Raw genomic sequence first — 6852 nt, 5'->3', positions numbered from 1 at the left:
GCCCAGGAAGCGCTGGGTGCATGTGCCGCCGTGGTGGCCGGCTGCCTCTTTGTGCAAGGGGGTTGGTTTTTCTGGTGCAAGAGCTCAGCTGGCTCCTTGTCACAGGCAGCTCTGCCTCCTCCATGTCACTGTGTGAGCCCTGCCCTGCAACACAGCCAGAAGGGGGAAAAAATCTGCATGGGGATGTGAGGAGAAAGGGGATCTCATCTCTGACAGCCCTTGGGTTTGTTAATTGAACCTCAGGAGCTGCCTTCAGCCTTGGAGCGATGCAGCTCGGGGTAGGTCAGACCAAAGGTGCGCCTCATGCTGTAGCCTAGGTTTGTCGTGTCCAAAAGCAGATGCCTCGGGATGATGATAACGAAGCAAGGACGTAGCACAAAGTGCTTGTGACACTTCCTCAGAAGAGCCTCTTGGCTGCCAGCCATGTGCAGTTTAAGGACTTTGTGGGCCAGAGGTGTTTTCATGTATTTAGTCATCTCTTTTATCCCTATTCACCATGTGCTGGTGCAGAACAAGTGGGATCTCGTCACACCACCAGTCATTTCAAAACAGTGAATTGCTGTGCTATTTAATTAAAAAAAAAAACAAAACTAGCAGCTGAGCAAGGGGAGTCTTTCCTTTATCTCTGCTTGCTAATGAAACAACCTCACCCTGTCTTCAAGCAGAGATGCACAAGAAATTTTTCAAATCTAATTTCTCTGCACAGTTCCAATTACATCCATGCACATGCCCCTAAAGCCCACCACATTTCACAATGACACACTGAAGGCAAACTGCGTAGCCACGATACCCAAATAAATCCACAACCCTGTGTGAATTGACTTCTGACTGATGGTTCCCATCATTATCGTAGCCCATCGTGACCCATCCCTACGTCAAATGTAGCTCGATCCCACGTTGCATGCGTACTACAGAAATCTGAGACTTTCTCATCTACCAGTGTCCATGGATAGTCATGTTTCTTGTGTGAGAGACAGGCAGATGCTTTGCTGGTTATCCCCTGTTTAAAGGCAGGACCCCAGCAGCACTGGAGGGAACACCTTGTCCTGCCAGCTTCAACCGGAGCAGCTACAGCTTTTGGGGCAGAGGGGCAGGTTTCCCCTGCCCAGATGCTGGGAGCTGGGTGCTGCCCAGGGGACCTCCTGGGGTGCGGGGTGGGCACAAAGTTTTTTCCTAAGGCTCTGAAAGAGACTTTATTAAGTTTGCTGCAGCCCAGGAGGGTCTGGAAAGTTATTGAACTGAGGGCAAGGATGAAAGAAAAGGGCTGGCCTGGGAAGACAGTGCAGGCAAGGAAAAAGTCTGCTTTGTTTCTCTGCTGGATTGCCCGTCAAAGCTGGGAGGTTTTGGCTTGCTTTGCTTTGTTTTCAGAAGTTCCCCTGTGCTAGTTTGGTTTTAAATGAAACCTAACTGTGTGGTTGCAAAGCACCTTCGGTACATTCACACCAAGGAAGTGCTACAGGCAGCACTGCCCTGAGCCCTGGCGTACGCTGGGTCCCCATCCCACGCAGAGCAAGACCAACCAGAGATGCCTGTCCTCTCCACACCTCTCCATTCCCATTTACCTTGTTACCCCTGTGGTGTTTCATGATGTATTCCTGCAGAAATCTCTTCCCTGGGGAGGGTTTGACCTCACCTTGATGACCGGTCTGAATCCCAGGAGCGTGGCAGTACCCAGAGGGGCTGGCAGAGCTGCTCTGCCCGTAGCTCACACGCCACCGGAGGAAAGCAGAAGCCAGCAGCTGGCGTGGCTTCAGCACGTCTGTTTTGTACATCTCCATTTTGTTAGGATCCTTGAGCACACAGCAGGTGTAACACCGGTTGTCCATGAGCCGTGGCAAACACACCTCAGCTTCCATCGTCAGGGGACACAGCTGAAAACCCTGAAGGTCCTGACGAGTTTCAGCTACTCCTCCCTCTTCCAACAGGTGTGAAGGTCATCGATGGGGAAAGCGCACGGCCACCATGCCTGCTTGTAGAAGGAGGCCGGCTCTTTCTGACACCTTTTGCCCAGGGGTGTTAGGAGGGAACCTTCACTAGCTGGGAAAAGGGTTCCTGCACCCTCTGGCTACTGATGGTCATTAAGCTGAGGCAAAGATCTGATTAAACCCAGCAGTTTTGAATTGCTTGGTGCCTCAGCGTGACACGGTGAAGGGAAGGGTGGAGGTGAGGGTTTAGCTCAGGGGTCCTCAAACTTTTTAAACAGGGGCCGGCACGCGGATGAAGTGGCAGGCAGTCATCTGCGGCTGCTTGGTTTCCCCCCCCAACCCCCAGCGAGGGGGGTTCTGTAAATACCGGGGGCCGGATTGAGGACCCTGGGGGGCCATATCTGGCCCACGGGCCGTAGTTTGAGGACCCCTGGAGCTGCTCGGCTTGATCTATAGGGGCTATGGTAAAGATGCATTTTAAATCCTATCAAACTCTACGCCTCAGAAGGCAATGAGCCAGGATCTCCCTTTGCAGAGCTGCGCCGCGTAAGCCTGTTAATCTCCAAATCCTTCATGGCGGGATGCAGTAGGCACGTTACCGTTGCTGGCTTTTCTCCGTTTCCAGATGCTGGCGCATGTTTATTTAGCTGGATAAGAAATGAAGTGAAAGTGCTATTTTTGTGTGGAAGGGATTTGTGGGAGGATACTTTCTACCCTTTGTAAAGAAGGCTTAAAGGACAAGGATTCAAACCATAAGGCTTATTTATTAAGTTAGAGTTAATTATTCTTTTATGAGAGGGAGAAAGCAGCCCCTTAGACGGTCGAGAGAGGAAGGAGCAGGAGCGAAAATGGTTCCTGGAAGCCACCTTACGTGCCCTGGTGTGGCTGCCAGCTTTCTTCCCCAGGCAAGCACTTCTCAGGTTAAGGCACACTCCTGGTTTGTTGCTAATTATTCTGGAGTTCCACCAAGCCCAGCTGTAGGAAAGTTCCTGCAGTGCCGTGGTTGGCTATCAACCCTCTCCCAGCCACCAACCTTCATACAAGCGATGTGCTGTGTGAAAGCTGCTCTGCGGTCATCCCCCTGTGTGCAGGGAGCTAGGAAAAAGGTGAACCTGGACATAGGAACCTGGCCGTGGGGTGTGAGGTGCCCTGAGCATTACCATCAGGCACAAACTCAGAGTTCACACCATGGCAGGAGCACTGTGGCAACTTTAAGTGGGGCTGTCTCTGCAGGTGGGCAACCAAACAGAAGCAAATAGGTCAAAACCTTGTAGACACCTGCTGCTGCCCAGGAGGACAGTTGGCAGACGCACAGTGATGATGGTGATGAGCCAAAGGAGCGTGAGCTGGTGCACTCAGGACCTGCACACAGACATGCTTCCTCGTCCAGGCGATGCTGACTTTAACTCAGGCCCGGTGAGGCTGCCAGCTCCCCAGGGCTGCCTCTCCACATTGCAGGTATGCCTTGGAGAATGGGAGAAATTTCTAGACTGCTCTCCTGCCACGTCCCCAGTGTTCTCCCATTGGTACAGTCCACAAGGACTCTTTCATGCTGGCAGAAAGAGGAATGACTCTGATGCACTGCAGTAAGTTGCAATAAATTGCATTGACTTCCCCCCTCCCCGACACATACCACCTTCTGCTTCTCGTACAATTGATTTCAGGACCAAGCATGCAATCACAATTCACTCACAGTGTCACAGCAGGGACCGAATTACCTAAGGGAAAAAGGCTGGGTGAAAAATTACAAATTATTTGATTGCACATCAGGAGCACCCATCATTTTTCTGTCATCAGGGCTGCATCAGGTAAGAGCCAGTCTCACCTGGGAACCATAAATCAGGTCACGCCATTTGGCTTTGGTCACAGGGGCATTCCAAGCCCAGTGTCTTTCACACTTTCAGTCCAATCTTTTGAAATTATTAAATGCTTATATTTGTCTGTAATTTTGTATGGGTTTGTCCCTCACCCTTGGAGAGGATTCTGTGAAGGACCATTACAGCTTCCTTCTTCCAACAGACCTGAACAGCTTTCAGGGCCACTCAGTCCTGGGCACACCGAGGAGCCATGGGCAGGAATTTGAGTTAAAAGAATGGGGGAAGACCCCGTGATGTGATGGTGGCCTGTCATGCATGTGATGAACAGCGGCGGGCAGGCCAAGGCAGGGGAGAGAAGGGCAGGCAGCACAGAGGACGGAAGAGCGGCACCAGCAGCTCATGCACAGAGGCAAGGCAGGGCTGGAAGGCCAGGTGAGCCCATGTGCTGCTGAAGGTGCAAGCGCCATCATGTTTTTAAGGATGGCGAGGATGGGAGAAGGTAATGGGAATATTTTTCCCATTGGAAGAGGTCGCTGTGGATGGCAGTGTAAAGTATTACCCAGTGTCAGGAGGAGCACGCAGTGCAATACAACAAGCAATAAGAAAGGTTGGAAAAGGACAAGGAGGATAAAACAGCAATGCCAAGATTTCTGGAGTCAGTTTAGGAGCTTTTGGGCACCACTAGACACCATGTACCCTCCAAACGGTAGCATTTCCAGTGCTAATGATAGATATTGTCACTAGCAACTCAGGCTCAAAAAATATTACCAGCTCACTCCCTCCATCTCACTCCTTCCATTAACACCTCCATTTTCTGCAGAGGATGCCCTTGGGATTTGTGGCTGTACAGCAATGGCATTTTGGACTTTGGTCAGGAATTGCATTTACTTACTGGAAGCTGAAGCTAAATTTGGGGATAAAAATAACTAATTAAACCTGCTTTAAAAAAAAACAAATTGAAAATAAATTTTAAAAGCTTCCAGGAATCAAAATAAGCGTCAGGAACGAATATGCTAACAGCAACTGTTGTCTTTTGTGCAATGACTGACTACAATCTGGGGCAAAGTCCTCTTCCACCTCCTGCAAGAGCTGGTAAGGGGGGAAGAGGGAAATCCTGGTGTACAAAACATACTGGCCAACTTCTGTTTTCAGTTGTTTTACCTCTCTCTAAATCCACACCACAAAACTAAAAGCCAAAAAAGAATTAAAACTGCCAGCAGAGCCTTGAAGCATATTCTTTGCTTCTAAACAAGCACCGTGAATAATTTTCTTCCTGAATATTTCCTGCTCGACAGCAGGGCACCCAATTCTGGGAGTTTGTGACTGTTAAGTCCCTGCTGCAGGTGGGAGTGAGGCAAAACACAGAGTTAGTTATTCCGTGAACTGGGGTGACAGTCTCTGCCTCCCCTGCAAAGGCACGGTGCGGCTAGCATCCCACTAGCACCGACGTGAGCTGATGCGCGTAAAGAACTTGCTGTAGTGTCATATTATGGCCTGAACAAGCCACTGGCTTTCTTGAACCCTGTCACACAAACATTCAGTTGCTGTATTACTGTGCAGCAGTTTGTAGAGCAGTTCCACAGCTTCAGCTACAGAAAACTAACCGGGCCGGGATCTGCTCTTTGGGTTTACTAGTAGCTGTCGCAGAGCGTTGGCTAAGCATCTTGGCATGGCAAGGACCGCAGCAGTCAGAAGGCACAAAGTCCCACAGGTGGAGAAGACAGTCCTTCCAGCTTGCTGTGAATCCAGAAAAGCTCCTTGAAAGAGAATTTCACAAATGAAAATTAAAAAATAGTAATAATTTAAAAAAAACAACCAAACAAAAAACCCTAACACAATGAAACCCAGTAAAGCCAAGCAAAAGCAGCACATGGTTTACTTTTCAAGCTGCAGTGTGAATTGGAACAAACACAGGGCTCCTGTATGAGTGCTGACAGCAAGGACTGAATTTTGGAGTTCCCCTGGACCTGAGCAGAACAAAGCACACCAGCAGGGAGCTCACCAGAGAGGCCAGAGGAGGAAGATAAAACAGGAGATGGGGGGGTGAAAGCAGAGACCAAGCAGAAGGGCAAGCTTGGTTCAGGCAGTCCTTGTGTGAGTTTGTGCTTTCCCACTTTAAAAAAGGATAGGAGACAATTTATCATCCCATCCCACTATTTTATTGGGAACATGTTGGGGAGAGGCTGAGAGAAAGGCTGGTTCTTGCACTGGCACTGGGTGTTGGTCTGTGGAAATCATTTAGCAGTCTTGAAAGGTGCTGTTGCAGGGAAAGGTGGAGAGAGCAGACAGCTATGTACACCAGAGTTAAAAAAAGGAATGGGAACATTAGCAATAGCGCAGCGCAATCACAAAATCCTGGAAACTCTAGATTAGACTTTGTCATCACCCTCTGTTTCTTAGGTTTTTTTTTTTAAGTACTGCCTGAAGTGAAATTTTAGATAAACAGATTTTTCTAGTTTACACATTTTGCTGAGAACCAAGTGTGTGTGTGTGTCTGCGTCTGTGTGTGTGTAATGTGCCTTGTTCTATTAATACAAAAATCACTTAGAGCAAGATAATCTAAAGAGTGCCATCTGCTGCTCATGAGATAAAGTCACATGCGTAAGCTGGATGCTTGGTGTGGCTCCCTGCGTGATGCTGGGTTTATATGAGGACTTCGGGCATCTCAGACGATTTTACTTCCTTCTGGGGACTAACCCAAAGTTGGGAGACTGGCTACCAGGGCCGCAGTCCCAGCAGTGCCACAGCTCTCCTCTCAAGAAGAATGAAAAGGATTATTTTTTTTTCGTTCCTGGCTTAGTTCTGACTTTATCATCTCAAGACAAGCTTAAAATGGCACAGATACATCTTGTATGACCAACACCTTGGCCATCTGAAAGCATGGATAGGAAGGGAAGACTTCAGTTTTGCTGTTTGGAATGCTGCTCAAATAGTAGGCTGTAGCCAAGCAAAAAGACTATAAATTGCCTCTCTGGCCCCCATTATTCTTCTGTGGTCACGCACAGCTCTGAAGCTTGTCACAGAACTGTTACATCTCTGCTCAAACTCTCTTGGTTGAGAAAACAGCTACTGGTGTTTTGAGGGTGTTTCAGTGAAGCTGGTGCTCCCTG

Source organism: Falco peregrinus, chromosome 5, assembly GCF_023634155.1.
Source record: "Falco peregrinus isolate bFalPer1 chromosome 5, bFalPer1.pri, whole genome shotgun sequence".
In the NCBI taxonomy this organism is placed as follows: domain Eukaryota; kingdom Metazoa; phylum Chordata; class Aves; order Falconiformes; family Falconidae; genus Falco; species Falco peregrinus.
This window is presented reverse-complemented; position numbering follows the sequence as displayed.